The 15,700-nt window shown below is 39.3% G+C and overlaps 1 protein-coding gene and 1 pseudogene across 8 annotated transcripts in view; both read left to right on the forward strand.

The window, feature by feature from the left end:
- The window catches only part of FHIT (fragile histidine triad diadenosine triphosphatase), a 1,378,910-nt gene that overhangs the window by 681,946 nt on the left and 681,264 nt on the right, over positions 1-15,700 (forward strand). The window lies entirely within an intron of this gene.
- Positions 1-15,700, forward strand: part of LOC148108928 (cytochrome c oxidase assembly protein COX20, mitochondrial pseudogene) — a 58,020-nt pseudogene that overhangs the window by 12,451 nt on the left and 29,869 nt on the right.

Raw genomic sequence — 15,700 nt, forward strand, 5'->3', positions numbered from 1 at the left:
GTTCTTCTTGAACAACACTCAGTTTATTTATTTTTTCCTCCTAGATATCGAAGGCTCGTAACTTGGCATGCTGTCCTCCGTAGTCCGTCTGTTCATACTGAGCTACTCCAGGGAGATTGATTGCTCTTCCTGGTGCTCTTATTAGCCTCCTTTACATAGCTCTTCATGGCACTTGTTATAATGCAAAAAGTAATAATAATATAATTAGCATCCTTATGGCAGCTAATATTCATTGAGCATATACTATGTGCCATGGAATTAGATGAAAAGCATTGCATCCTCTCATTTAATCCTCACAAATCTGCGAGGTAGGGATTTTCATTGCTTCCATTTTTCAGATGAGGAAGAGGTTGAGTTAGAGACCTTGAGTGATGTACCTAAAGTCACATCTAAGATTTAAACCAGGGCTGACTGTGCAGTCTGAGTGCATGGACACCACTGACCCAAAGCTGCCTCTCTGTTGTCTGGTTTCCTGCTTGTTTCCAGTCTCCTTATTTGCCGGTAAGATCCCATGGCCTCCTGTGTATGTCTCATATCCTAGTCTGGTACCTGGCATGAAGGAGGCATTTAAGCAGTAGAAAGAACGAATGAGTTCAGCCTCTCTGCATGGTGGATACTGACAAAAATGCTGCCTAGCCTTTAAGAGCTTAAACAAAAAGTGAGAGAATTTTAATAGCATCATTTTAAGTGACAGACCACTCCTCTGTGTCCATAGAAAAGTGAATATAGTGAAAGAATGGCAAAGTTAGGTTAGAAGCATTCAGTTGTGGAAGTTCTTTAGGGCACTTGATTTTTTTTTTTTAAGAAAAAAAAAACTGCTTGGGCATATAATAATTGAACTGTTCATGACAGCATATAATTGTATCATTATGCACATAACTCTGTTACTGTCATTTAGATCATAAGAGAGAAAAGTGTTAAAGTCCTTCTCATGGTGTTTAATTTTGTCTTAGCTTTTCCTAAAGGAAGCATTCAGTTTGTACTTTGAACTTGTAAACTTTTGACACATCTTTACATTCTTTACTGTTGTGAATCATTCATGAAAACTATAGAAATGACTCACTGTCCCCTTTTCATAATTTGGAGTCAGATCATTCTATGTCGATAAATCTTTCAGTGTTCAAGTCCCCTATATGTGCATACTTTTAATGTACCCTGTTTTTTTTTTTAACCTTCTGTCTTATTTGGAGTTAATACTGTTAGTATTACAGCCTGTAAGAAAAACAACTCAATTTATTCAAGACCGTTTTAATTAAAAATATGTGCTAACTCTTCAGGGACCAGGTGGAAATTTACACTTCTCTGAAGACAGGGGTTACTGAGCAAATTAATAATGTAAACAAGATTTTGGAGGGAATATTTAATCAACTCCAGAGAAGAAACTTTGCAAGCAAGCTCCAGCACTATTTAAAAAAAAATTTTTTCCCCAGCAGTTTAGAGCTATCCATTGACATTCAGAAGACTGATGTGTTAATTACTAATCATTGTTTTGAACTCATTAAACTGGTCACATTAAATACTTTTATTTGGCTATATTCTGTTGGTCTCATACAAAATTGAATGTCGTTGACTCTAACACTGCTACATGTTGAATCCTTCCTCAATAATCACTGTTTACCACTTTCCACCAACTTTGTTATCCTAGGCACACAATAAAGCCTTTTCGAGTCTCACTTTGCATCTGTCAAATGGAACCTTGAAGAGTTTTCCAAGATTTAAATGAGATAAAGTGTATGCCTCATTTGTTGCGGTGCTCAGGAAATAGGTTGCTAATTCATAGTCCCAATTAGGGCAGTTTCGTTACCAAGTGGAGCTGCTTCCGCTGTAAATTTCCCGCCTTGGAGTTGCAGCATGGTTTCACTAATGCAAAACCTAAAATGACCGGTGGTTAGAATCTTCCACCCCGTCCAACCCCTCCTCCCCCAGATTTGGGCATTTATGCAAGTAGTCCTACAGAAGTGTAGAAATAAAATGTGATGTATTTAATGATTTTACTCCCAAGCAAAATAAACTTGTAGAAAATCACAAGTTTGAAACATCAAGTAGAGTTGCCCCACTGAATTGTGCCTAGGATTTGTGAGTCATGAACCTGCTGAAATTTGGTACTAGGTTGTTTCTGAATCCCACACGGGCCTGAAGCCTGTGTCTTTAAGTCATCCTCGTGGTTAGGACTTTGTTCCTTTGCCAAAGCTGTGATTTTCTCTCTTCTCACATTGCTACAATTGGTCAAACATTTTCGCCCTTGTGAAATGCCCCATGCTACCTGCGTGGTTTGCTAAATTGGGAGTGTTTCCCGCTTGTAGCGAGTCCAGCTTTCTTCCTTAATATTATTTTCCTTGTCATTCAAATAAGAAATTTGAAATATTTTTCAGTTGTACTAATTTATCTTCAGGCAAAGTGAGATTGTTCATGGAATCTTGTTTCCTTTCTTGGAGTCCTTTCACCAGCCTTATCAATTGATATTAAATACCCTTTGTGAAATTTTTTGTTTTGCATTTATATGTTTTCTGAAAAAGAGCATGGAGCAAGTATTTGTGATATGGTCTCATTTATTTCCTGCTTTATTTTTCTGGAAACCTCTTAAAAGCTGAATATGTCAAAGACAAGATGTACTAGACCATTAAAGAGATGATTTTATCCAGTCTCTTACAACAGGAGGAATGCTCACTCATGAGCAAAGTCTCAGAGAAGGAGGAGAAGAGTTGAGGTTGGCTGGTTGTTTGTACAAAGATGGCTGGTGTAGTTTTGTTTGTAGTTGTAAAAAATTGGAAACATCCTAAATGTCCAACAACAGAGGACAGTTTATGTCAATTGTAGCACTTATAGTGGCATGTTTTCTATGCAACTGTTGTCAAAGATGAGGTAAGGGGTGCCTGGGTGGCTCAGTCATTAAGCATCTGCCTTTGGCTCAGGTCATGATTCCAGGGTCCTGGAATCGAGCCCCACATTGGGCTCCCTGCTCCGCTGCGAGCCTGCTTCTTCCTCTCCCACTCCCTCTCTTGTGTTCCCTCTCTTGCTGACTGTCTCTCTCTGTGTCAAAAAAATAAATGAATGAAATCTTAAAAAAAAAAAAAAAAGATGAGGTAAAAATTTTGAGGTTTTATGAAATAAGAGTGTTATGAGGAAGGGTGGATGTGGGTCTCAGAATATCCAAGGGCAGATTGGTCCTTGTACTTTGGGATGTTTCCCAAAACACAAAAGGGTTAGAATTTCTTGACCTTGGTTATTTCCTGGGAACCCAGGGTTCAGGTTAAGTTCAACATTACTGGATAGATAAAACTTGGTGAAAATGATTTTTTTTGAATAGTGATAAAAGGTTATTGGGCTTTTCATTAATTGCTCTTTTGCTAATGTTTAATTTAAAGCATTTCAATATTGTGATGGCCTTAGTTGGCTTAAGAACTAGAAACAAGTTTTCATTATACAAGTAACAAGTACCCATTTTAACTCTAAACTATTGGAAACAGTTGATTTGAAAGAAGTTTTATATGTTTATAAATCTCCTTGCAATAGCCTATGTGGTCTTTTACCCAAAATATAAGAGATTACAGTGTTCCACATATTACATACTAAATGGAAACCAGCTTTTTCATTTTCTATATTAATCTAGGTAAGGATTTACCTGTTGTATGAAAATTTTCTTTTGAAACAGGTAGTTTTACATTTTAAAGCCTTCTTCCATTATAAGAAACAAGGATTTATTTTAGAATATTCTTATTAATACCCTCCCACCCACACCTCTGCTTACTCCCCCCTCCCTGCACTTCATTTCCCTTTATCTTCTTTCTAGTTTCTAAGTATGGAGTTTCCCTACATCTAACCTTTCTGCTTTTCTTTGACCTTCTCCCATTACTATCTTCCCTAATTGCATAGCTCTCTACTGATTATCTCTTCGTGTATCAGTGACTCTTACCCTTTCTCCCACCCAACGTATTAGAAGTAGAACTGCTGATTCCCACCAGCACAGTGGATCTTAGGCTAGTGATTCTTCCCAGAGTTCTCTCTGAAAGTCTTGGAGTGGGGACTACTTTGTAAAGCACTCTACACTGACCCCCATCCCTGTGAGGGTACCCCACCCCTGCCATCATGAACCCCCAGCCCAGCCTCCCTCACTAGACTAGGTTCACTCCAAGGTTTTCAGTGGCTTCCAGCTATCCCACAGATACTTAAGCTATTAATCAAATTTATAATATTTAACCCTTAACAAACCATCCCTTTGACTTCCTCATTTTTAAAAATTTTTTACACAACTGATCTAAGGCATTTGGAAATAAGAGTTGTCCTTAAGGAAAAATAAAGATGCATTTTAATCTTGAATTGCTTTCTCTTTTGGATTACAAAAGTCAGATAATACTTAAGGGTATTGAGAAAGTCACCTGTGATTCCACTGCACAGAGAGACTGCTGTGAGCATTTGAGTGTATACCATACCTGACTTTTTCCCCATGTATTTAAACACAAAGTTGTTCTACAGAAATACAGCTTGACAGATGTACTGGTTTGTATCCGGACAATGGTTTAGAGAGGCAGCATAGCAAGATGGTCAAGGAGCACAAGTTCTACAGACCCTGTTTGAACCTGGCCTCTACCACTTACTCTCTATATGGACCTGACAATAAATTGCTCAAAGTCTCTGATACCTAATCAGTAAGCAGGGGCTATACCTTCACTGGGTTGTTGTTAGGATCAAGCAGGATCCTGCATGTTGGTATTTTTGGTTTATGGTGCCTGACACACAGCCTTTCTATATCAGGTTATTTTCTGTTAATGAGTGAATTCTTATCTGCTGCTGTGTCCAGAATTCCACACTTACCCATTGCTCATTAGGAAAGCTCTCTAGAACTTACTTCTGTAGCCAACCTCTGTCCTCCTTTCCCTCCTGTCCGTCTGCTTGGACTGCTCTGTCCTTTCCCATCACCATGGCAACCAGCATCTCCTCACAGGCTCACTTCCTCTTGGGGGTGTCTTAGTGGACTTCTGTCTTCTACCTGGCTAATCATCTAGCCATTGGCATCTGGTTGGTATGCATGACTTAGCCCTTGGTGCCGCGTATAAGTATATATGTGTATATATGTCACATATCTGATCTTCGGTTTGAATAGTTTTTCAAAGTGCTTTCACAGGTACCACCTTTACAAGAACATCATGAGGCAGGTTGGCATCTTTTATTGAGGATGAAACTGCAGCTCACAGTGTGACTTGCTCGTGGTGGCGCAGCTATGAGCCAGAAAAGCCAGGAACAGAATGTTGGCCTGCAGGTTGCGATCCTAGTTCTCCTTCCTCTCCAGTGCTCTGAAAGGCTCATCAAAATGCATATTTGCAGTGTGGAGTTTCTAGGCTATCGGAACAGGTTTGTGCCTCCTCAGAGATACTTGGTCTAAACACTAATGTGCAGTTTGCAACAACATTGAGGGAGGCAACTCCATGTGTCCCATAGCGAATTTTCCAACTCTGTGTAGAGTGACTGATCTTTACGCAGTCCTAGTAACTTGTGAAAGGGGTAGACCAGGTGCTTCATTTTCCAAATCTATTAAATTACTTATTACTTGGCGGCAAAAATCTAGTTGAAATGAAGGCTTCTTAGCCCTTACGGCAATTTACATTGCCCATGTGTAATATCCCCCTAGAATGAACTTCCTGGCAAGGCTTAGTAAACACATTTCAACTAGATATAAAGATTTCATAAGCCATGTTCTTAGCAAAATGTGTTAGGGAAGAATCACAGCTCCCAAGATGTCATTAATTTTATATTTAACTCCGAATTTAAGGACAGCTAGGAAAGGCACATGTCCATAATCCATAGTCACATTATTAACGTATAGGGACTACTCGGTGAGACATTAAGATGATCAGTGCAGCCCAGGAGGCCTGTAAAGGGATGTGGTTAAGGGTCTGTGATACGGCACCCCGAGACCTACTTCGGGTTGACTCTCTACTGCTTACTACTTGGAGTAAATGAATAAACCGCTCTGTGCTTCATTTTTCTCATCTATCAGAAAGAGGATTATGAGAGTATTTACCTTGAAGAGTTGTCGTGAAGATGAACAGATTTCACGTAATATCCTTGGCACAATGCCTGCCGTATACAGATAATGTGCTTGTTTGGTTCTTTTTTTTTTTTTTTTTGGCCACTAGTTGATACCTTCTGATACTGTACTCCATGTTAGTCATTTTTATTTCCTTCTTGTTTGCTTATAGGCCTAAGGTTTTATTTTTTTAATTTATTTGTCACTCAGTCTTAAAAACTAGGTAATTTAAACTAGGTAAACTAAACTAAAAATCAAGGAGTTAGTTTAGGATACGTGCCATGTCCTGATGTCTTTCCACATCCCCACCGTTTGGGTGCTTCAGTATTTTCACTTAATATTATCTAGGCATGTTACAGAAGAGACAAGAGCTGTGTCAGCAGGGACCTGCCATGGGGTCTGTTATGGTCCTAGAGGAACTGAAGTCTGCATTCACTGTGGACAGTCCTATCCCGAGCCGACTGCCACATTCTCCAGCTACCCTCATGGTGGAGAGCTATGTGCCTGCCCTTTAGGCTACATGTCCTAACAGGGCAGTAATCTCAAAGAGCTTTCAACATTTTTCATAAAGAGAGTGTTGTTGTTGTACTTCTGCCGATGAATTCCCAGGAAGCCACAGTCGGAGATGGCACATGATAATGGGAATAATTTGGCTATTTTACCATGTGTACTGTCCGTCTGTATCCAGGACACTGCATTATACAGAAAGGCTTAAGTCAGACCGTGTCTCTATTTAAATCCCTCCTCTTTGCTTCAAGTGGGGCCAATTACTGGCAACTATGAGAGTGGCATACTACCAAAGCATTCCCATCTTGTTCCCTGATAAGCATGAGGGTGGGTGTCTTGTCACTTTCTTCTATTACACATAAGATGAAACCATTCCTCTGCCTCCTGTCCATCTATCATCAAATATTTATCTGGAGTGTCTCAAGTACTCTAAAGTATAACAATGATTTGTGGTTATTTGAAATTTCTTTTAAGGCTGCTGACAAAATACAAAAATTGCTTGACATATCTGTCTTAGAAAAGATCACTGAACCAAAAGTATTAGTTTGATGTCTTGTTTGGAATTGACTACAAATGTTTATATATACATGCATAAACATTTGTGGTCAATTTTTACCAAATTATTGCTACATACTCATGTGGATTAAGTGTTTGGATATGAAGTTAACTCCTAAATTTTAGAATAAATACATTATTTCCTGGGGAAGTAGTTATAGTACTATATTAAATTAACCTGGGACTGGAGCCCATGCCTGCTGCAGAGCCTGGTGACTCCACTGAGGGGAAGCCCTTGAAGCTCCGAGGAATTCTAGATGACAGAAACATTCCCTGTGCGCAGGATTCGATGCTGTATGCTTCATGAGGATCTATTGTGGTTGGCCTTGGACATTTTTGTTAACCAGTAGAATGAGAAGATCATACGATGTTGGAGAATTTATCTTAGAGACTCAAGAATGCTGGTTCCATTGTAGGTATACTTATGCAAGGGTAAAACTCTAGGAAAGAATTGCCAGAGAAGGAATTTAAAAAAAGGATCTTACATGAAAGTACCCACCTTGATCCTGATGGAAGGCAGACCTATGGCAACAGCAGCAGTCGGGCAGTCTCAAGCATAGAAAACCCAAAGACAACTCACTGGGGTTAGTGTGAACAAAACCGAGGTCGACCCTTTTAAACCCTGTATGTACCATAAGGCCTTCAGTCAAGTAAATAAAGTATGTGTTGGGTTGTAATCTCCAAAAAATCAATCAATCAGTCAACCAACTTACCTATTTACCTACCTACCTACCTATCTGGGGACTTTTGCCTCTGGCTAAATTGAGGTGGTCTATGAAAAACCAACACTTCTTCAAAAACAGTAGAGAAGCTAAATTAAACAAAATCTGAAATGTACCTAATTTGAAGACATTAAAGAGTTGCTAAGAAAACCAAGACTCCTAGAGCATAGGGAACGATAAAGTGGTAAGTCAGCGTTCCTCAAGCTGCTTTTCCCTTAAGGGATCTCTCCAATTTCTGGTTTGGGATGAAAGCTGAGAAATCAGACAAAAGATTGTGCCTGGAGCAGAGAAGGCAGAAGATTCTTTGGCCATCTTATAAGGCAGAAGAGACAAACATCAAAGTTTAGGGATACTAAAGCAGCGGGGACTTGAGGGCATGAGAACTCAGAAAGAAGGCAGGTGCTAGAGATTAGCCAGATCTTGGGCAGTCGCATCCCTGGAGGCATTTGCCTAATTTTTGTGCTATGTAGGGTGTGGAGCTAGGAAGCAAATCACTGAAAAGGCAAAGTGTTCAATGTGACAGTCTCCCATTGCTAAGGATAAAACTATTGGAGTTGAACATCCATGAAGGACAAGGGAGTCTGGTAAACACTATAGGCTTTCAAACTATATCCAAGAATGTGAGCAAGAGGCAGACCAAATCTTTCAAAATGTCAGCCAACTTTGAGTCAGCTCAATCCCGGGTTGGATAATGGCGACCTGACCCATCCCAGGCTGCCTACCACAGCCTAGGATGAACCTATTTCTGGGGGAAGTTAACCTTCATCCAGTTTCCCTGTGACTTTTCAAACATAGTCTCTATAACTCAACTTAAATCCAAGAAAGAGGAGTGGAAGGAATAACAGAAAATGTATTTCTGATGTTATCAGAATCAGCCTTCAGCTAATTAGGAACAGCTGATAAGGCCAGGACTCTCAGGTTCTCCATCGTCCCTGGTGCTCTCTCTGCCCTTACTCCCGGCTTCATTCATTAAATTACCTTACATAGGCTATAGGCATTTGGATTTGCAACCCTGGTTTATAGTAAGGAGTATGTCTGTTTTTTTCTTAGATGTTTTGTGTTCCAACCGCCACCAGATGAATTTGCACACAAAGGGCTTAGACATGTTTCCAGTAATCTGACTTTTGGATGATTTACATTTAATCATTTTTGAAGACTGGCTATTATGGTCTTAAGTTTTCTCTTTGTATAGAAGGATGAGTAGAGGGGTTGTGGGGTAAATCTTGATATAAACAGAATGCTTGATTTTTATTTATTTTATTTTTTGTTTTAAAGTTTGCTAGTTTTGATGAAGTCAAATCTGTGTCTTTGTCTTTGAGTTCTTTCTTGCAAAGGGAAAAAAAAAAAAACCCAAAAATGAAACCTCATGAGCGCCTATAGGGGAAAAATAAGAAAAGCAAGTTCAGGCAGGCTTAAATAAAATTACAATTGGCCCTGTGAGTGGCTTCCTGGGACCCTGCAGTGTGCATTTTTGATATAGACTGCTCACATCTCTCTCAAATGACAAAGGATCAGGAATGAGATAGGCCTTTGTAAACCAGAGTCAGCTTGCTCTGACCCCTCCCTCCCTCCCTCCCTCCCTTCCCTCCTTCCTTCCTTCCTTCCTCTCCCCCTCCCCTCCCCTTCCTTCCGGAAAAGGATAGCCTCCCATTGTAGCAGTATGGTTTCTTTGAAGACCAAATGCTTCTTAAGACTGCAGACTGAAATAATCCAAGAACAGAATTTTAAATGCAGAGTGAGTGATACAATTTATCCCAAGTGCTTTGGAATCACATTGCTCTAGAGCAATATTCAAAGTGTGGTGCTCAGACCAGCATTTGGCAACACCTGTGAGCTTGTTCGGAATGCAAATTCATGGGCTCCACCCAGACTTGGTGAATCAGAATCTCTGGAGGTAGGGGCTTAGGAAACTATGTTTTAACAACCTATCGAAGTGATACTTTAGTACATTAGTATTTGACAACCACTGCTCTACTGTATGGATGGTAATTCATATAGCGTCACCAGGCAGTGCCAAGCTATTTAAGCCATGCCTGTGGTGAGGATCTTGGGGCCACATCAAGAAGACATTGCACTGTTCACTTAAACATCTTCAAATCTAATGTAGTTAGGGTCTTTGAACAGTCTTTCTTTGGCTAGAAAATTGTGATCTAACTTGCGTGTTAGAGGGAATTTTTTTTTTTTTTTTTTAAAGACAGTTGGGAAGATCTTGCCTTTTCTATAGACCTTTCCTCCTCCCACCACCAGAAGTTCTCTTGACACTATATACAAGGTCTTTGTTAATCGAAGATGAATCGAGAGCCTCAGCTAGATGATGAAGCAATCAGGCATTGAGAAGAAATCCCTTCTCTTTGAACAAAGAGCAAATCATGTCCCTTTAAGAGTGACTGGAAGGAAAAATAACCTAAAATGACAGACCAGAATAATGGTACTTGGAAAAAAGAATCAACTTTCAGAAAGAAGATACATGGAACAGAAAGTGGAATTTTAAAAAACATCTCCGTGTGCATCATAAAATTATTTTCTTTTTAATTTAATACTATTATATATAGATCTCTATTTCTCTATATCTATTTCAGATATTAACTGTTACAGAAATTCTTGGTCTGAGACTTCCAACATCCACTGAAAATGGTCTGCTTATATTAACCAGTTAATATATGGCTATATTAAAAAATGCATCTGTGTCGTGATCTCCATAGGTTAAGTGATTTTTTTTTTTTTCTGGTGCCTGTCCTGTAAGGTTAAAGAACAATGAAAGAGGTTTTTCAAGGAGAAGTTTGAGATGATAAATGGTTTTAAAGATCTTATTGTTTTCTTCAGCCCACTCGTTAAATGATTTGGTGAAGTGAGTAGAGACTCCTCTTGCTCCCAAGAAAATACCTTCAAGAAGAATATCTATATCTACTGTTTAAGAATTGCTGGTCATTTTTAGTAATGTACATTTTTGTGAATATGTTCCCTCTGTTGACACTTATTAGCAGGCAAGTGATGTGGTCAGAGGTACCGGTAGTACAGTCAAGAAGGAATCCAAAGAGGGAAAAGCTAAAGCTCATCAGTGATTCATCAAACATTAGTAAAATATTCAGTTAGGGTTTTTTTTATGTGTAAAATCGCCTTTTCCCCCACTGTTCTTCTTCCTGCTCTGGAAAAAAAGACAATGATTCCATCTGGTTCTACCTTATTGGCCTTTGAAATAATTTTGAGAACAAAACAACAGAAACAGAAGAAATGCACCTGTATATTTTCAAGAAAGGATGACTTCCTGGAATTGGGTATTATGTCTAAGAGGTTCACGGAATGTTGCTTTTGCTATGTTGCAATTTATTAAAGTAACAGAATAGTATCCCAGTGAAAACACCAAAGTATCTTAAGTGCTACATGTAATGTATAGTATGGTCCTACATTATTTGTACTTAAGCTCAGTTCCCAGTTGACCAACTAGGAAGAGATCCCAGATCGTGTTTGTGTGAGAGAATTACCTCTGGTGAAAACATCCTGAAATGAGAAATTCTAGGTATTTGTTGCCTCATTGAATATTGTTTAAAAAAGAAAAAAGAATATCCAGAGAAGAACTATAGATCTGTATGAATTTTGTTTATTCAGTTGTGTTGGGAGATCCTTTGAGCTGTGAAGTTTGAACTAGGAATTTGACATAAATGAATTTACATTCCCTATGACTGTGGGCGAGTTTTTTATGCTTAGCTTTCTTGTGACAGGATAGAAGTAGCACATTTGTTGTAGGATTGCTGAGAGAATGAAATGATAATGCAGGTAAAGTTCTGGGTATAGGGCTTGGTGCACAGTAAATGGTCAGTATATGGTCTCTTATTATTTAGGATATTGTGTTATTTGGTATACGCTCAATTTGATATGTCTAAAATTTCTTGTAAAAATTAGAATGATACTTGTATAAAAGGTGGCATTTATATGTCGTCTTCCAAGTAGAGACAGGCAGCAGGACATTTGGAATGAAATGACAGAAATGAAGCAAGCCCATGGACGCCTGGGTGGCTCAGTCAGTTAAGCGTCTGCCTTCGGCCGGTCATGATACCAGGGTCCTGGGATCGCATCCCACATCAGCCTCCTTGCTCAGTGGGGAGCCTGCTTCTCCCTCTGCCTGCCACTTCCCCTGCTTGTGCCTTCTCTCTCTGTAAAATAAATAAATAAAATATTTTTTAAAAATCTTAAAAACAAAACAAAACAAAAAAATAGAAATGAAACAAGCCCAATTTCCCCCTGATTGGTAGAAAATCCAATCTTGGGAGCTTATGGCTGGGTAGATATGAATTCCTAGTCTGGAATTTAAATGGGGAGGAGAAGCAGACCCAGGGCAGTGAGTTAGTTGTCACTCGGAGAATCTTAGGAACCATTTGGTTATTTAAGAAATTTTTGACTGGTTAATGGATAATGCTCTTAACTGTGTTGCTTCTATAAAATGAGACTCAAGAGGCAAGATGAAGTTGGAACTTTCAGAACTGTGACTGAGTATGAACAGTAGTGGGGCTGTAGGTATAAAGCAGGAGTGAGAGTATCTTAGTGAGTGACAGGGAAGAATAAAGGATTTAAATGATGGCAGGCAGTGTGAATATGAACATGGCTTCAGTGCATTAAGACCAGCATGTGAATCTCTTGCTCACAAAGCAATGGGAGAAGGGGAGTAGTTTTGAACAAACCCTGCTGTCTCTGGAATAGCCAGTTTTTTCGGATACTGTGTCACACTCTTTCCATTCTAAAAGACAATCTATGCCCTTCAACCCTTCCAGAAGTCCAAGAATTTTTTTTTTAATTTTATTTATTTGAGAGAGAGAGAGAGAGAGAAAGGGCACAAGCAGGAGGGAGTGGGAGAAGCAGACTCCCTGCTGATCAGGGAGCCCAATGAGGGGCTCGATCCCAGGACCCCGGGATCATGACCTGAGCTGAAGGCAGACACTTAACTGACTGAGCCACCCAGGCACCCCCTGGGAGTCTAAAAATTTTAAAGAAGAGGTTCTTGACATGCATGTGTTGGGAGACATAAGATGCCTGGAGAGAAGAGGATGGCATTTGGCATCCTATCAGGCTGCTCGGTGTTGGTTCTGGTGGTTAAGAATAACAGAAGATGCACCCAGGGAAATCACTCAGACCGTGTGACTCAGGGTAGGATCCCTCTGAACACCTGTCACCTGACATTGGTCCTTATAGCCCCCTATCTAAAACATAAAGAGCAGAGTTCAGAAATGGATGTAAAAGGTCCTACTTAAAGTCTTTCAGCACAGGGAAACAACCCGACATAGCTTCATGCAGGGTGCCATATAGAAAGTACAAAAGTGCGAAAAGGAAGAATTTCTGTCTTTGGGAATTTTAAAGGAACAGTTATCTAAATTAGTGCATTAATGAGTGTATCCATAAATTGATTAACTATTTGAGTACTTATTTTCTGCCAGGTGAAATGCTGGATGCTAGGGATCCTGTAATTAATGAAAACAATGTGAATCTTGTTCCTCGTGGTGCTTACAGCCAAGGATGAACACAGCCAGGTTAAACATAAAGTGGGGCCGGCATGCATTCGGTGATAAGGGGCAACAGAGGAGCTGATGTGAATAAAACTAAAGACTCAGGAAAAGGGGAGGAGATGATGTCTGTAACCAGGTGCAGAAGAGGTGGAGTGAAGTGTAGGAGAAGCAGCAAATGCACAGGCAGGAAGGAATGGACATCCACAGTGCTTGGGGGCCTTACAGGAAGGATTTGAGGGAGGAAAAACTTGTGCATAGAAGACTAGAACAGAGGACATGAGGAGGTGCCATGAGGCTCTCGGAGCTAGCACAGGTGAAAATAGGCTAAGAATGTACAGAATGAGGACAATTCTGGAAGCCAAGCTCAGGACCAGAGCCCATCTTCCCTCTACTCACCCATGGCTTTCATATAGTACTACAGAAGCCCTTCTACTCAGATCAGTTACGGCTTCTATTGGGTCAATTGATGGAAACATTTGGCCAAAGCAACAAAAAGTTGCTTTAAAAATAGAAAAAAAAATAAAATGCTACATAAAAATTTTATTTTAACTTAGGACATTGAAATGTGCATCTGTTGGCCAATCCTTTGTTGAATCTAGACTCTGTTTATGAATTCGCTATTTGGAGTTTCACCTCTACTTTGTTATATAAATGATAGTCCTAATGCACTGCTTACATTTCCTTCAAAGTGGAGGAAAACCACGGATACTTGCAGAGCAATGTAAGGCATTGATTCTTTTGGAATTTTTCCATGTTTCTCCCCACCTTGTAAAGTTTCCTATATCTAATATAAAGCCACTTATTCTCATGAGTTGGACTTGTCTTCCCAAGGAAGCAATGGAAGCAACAGATCTCTTTTCTGCACTCGTATTTCATTAATTTATACTACGCTTATATCACGTGAATACAACCACAAGTAGGATAGGCTTGAGAATGGGTTTATAGATTCCTGGTTAAACATACAACTGAGCTGATGGAACTAGCTTGTATAGTGTGGTGGGAAGAAGCTTAGGCAACCAATGTTCTGGGCGTTAAGGACATCACTCATTCTGATTGAAAAGGAAATGGAGAGTTTGGGTTAATCCAACTGTGTGATTAATTGGTTATCAGCAAAAATGTTTCTATTTTCCTACTGTCCTAGTAAAAAGGAGTTGATGATCAAACACAATTTCTTTTAAATTTGAATTGCAGAGTTTCCCAAGTTAGTATATAGTTAGGCTATGGTAAATCCGTTGGGTTTTTCTTAACTTCTTAAAAATTTCCATAATACTGTAATACATTATTCCAGGCAGCTATTACTGAACTTAAAGTGTGTGGTTATTTATTAATTCAAGTGATTAATTGTGATTTTGGTGCATAGGGTAGGAAATACCTTTAATGAAATCAGGCAAACAGCTATTAGTTAAATGCTTGTTTGTGAAATATATTTAGATGTGGATTTTCCCTGACTTTGGATATGGATTGTTTTGCGTGAGCAACCCTGTCAATTTTAGTAACGTGAATTTAAACTATCTTTGTCAATTACCTGCTACATTCTTTTATGTCCACTTCTGAAAGTTTTTGCTGACTGTCTACTGCTGTCAGTATACTGTGAGAATGAGGTACTGGGGGAAGAGCATATAGAATTAAAGACAAAATCTCTGATCTCAGAAGCAATGATCATTGGGAGATGGTGTGTGTTCACAGAATCAGGCTAATAGGAGTCAAAATCTCAAAGCATGGTTGAGAAAAGGGTATAAATTTGGATTGGAGTGGTCAAAGTAGCATCATAGAGAAACTGATGGGTTTTTTTCTTTTTAAAGTTTGATATATTGAGAAAATTCGATTTTTGCTATTAAGAGCCGAATAGTATAGTAGTTAAAGCTGGGCTTGAGAGCTGTGCAGGTGTGAATTCAGATCTGCTCCACCACTTAGTACGTATGTACCCTTGGAAAAGACACCGTTCTTTGTCACGGTTGTTCACCTGTTATATGGGGATGTTGGGATCCATTTCCTGTGTTGTGAAGATTAAAGGAGTTTTCACATTTATAGTGCTTAAAGTTTTGAAACATACTAGATTCCACAAATGTTAGCTGCTATTATCCTTATTATTATGATTTATTCACAATTGCATATGGAATGGAAGAATCAAGCTTGTGGTAGAACGTAAATTCTGATTCATCTCTGCCTCTAACAAGTTAGGTGATCATGGGAAATGGACTAACTTCTGAAGTTCATCATTCATTAGGTAATGTTTAAAGTCTGTTTCAACTCAGACACAAAGCTGGTGATGCAAATGAACCCACAATTCAGCAACTGATACGGGAATAATAAAATGGAGTAGTTAAGACCATGGGCTTACTCCCATCTTATACTGTGCATGAAAATCAACTCAGTGGATCAAAGACTTGAACATA

The sequence above is a fragment of the Ursus americanus genome, chromosome 14, assembly GCF_024610735.1.
Source record: "Ursus americanus isolate L20-20 chromosome 14, mUrsAme1.1.p, whole genome shotgun sequence".
NCBI classification, from domain to species: domain Eukaryota; kingdom Metazoa; phylum Chordata; class Mammalia; order Carnivora; family Ursidae; genus Ursus; species Ursus americanus.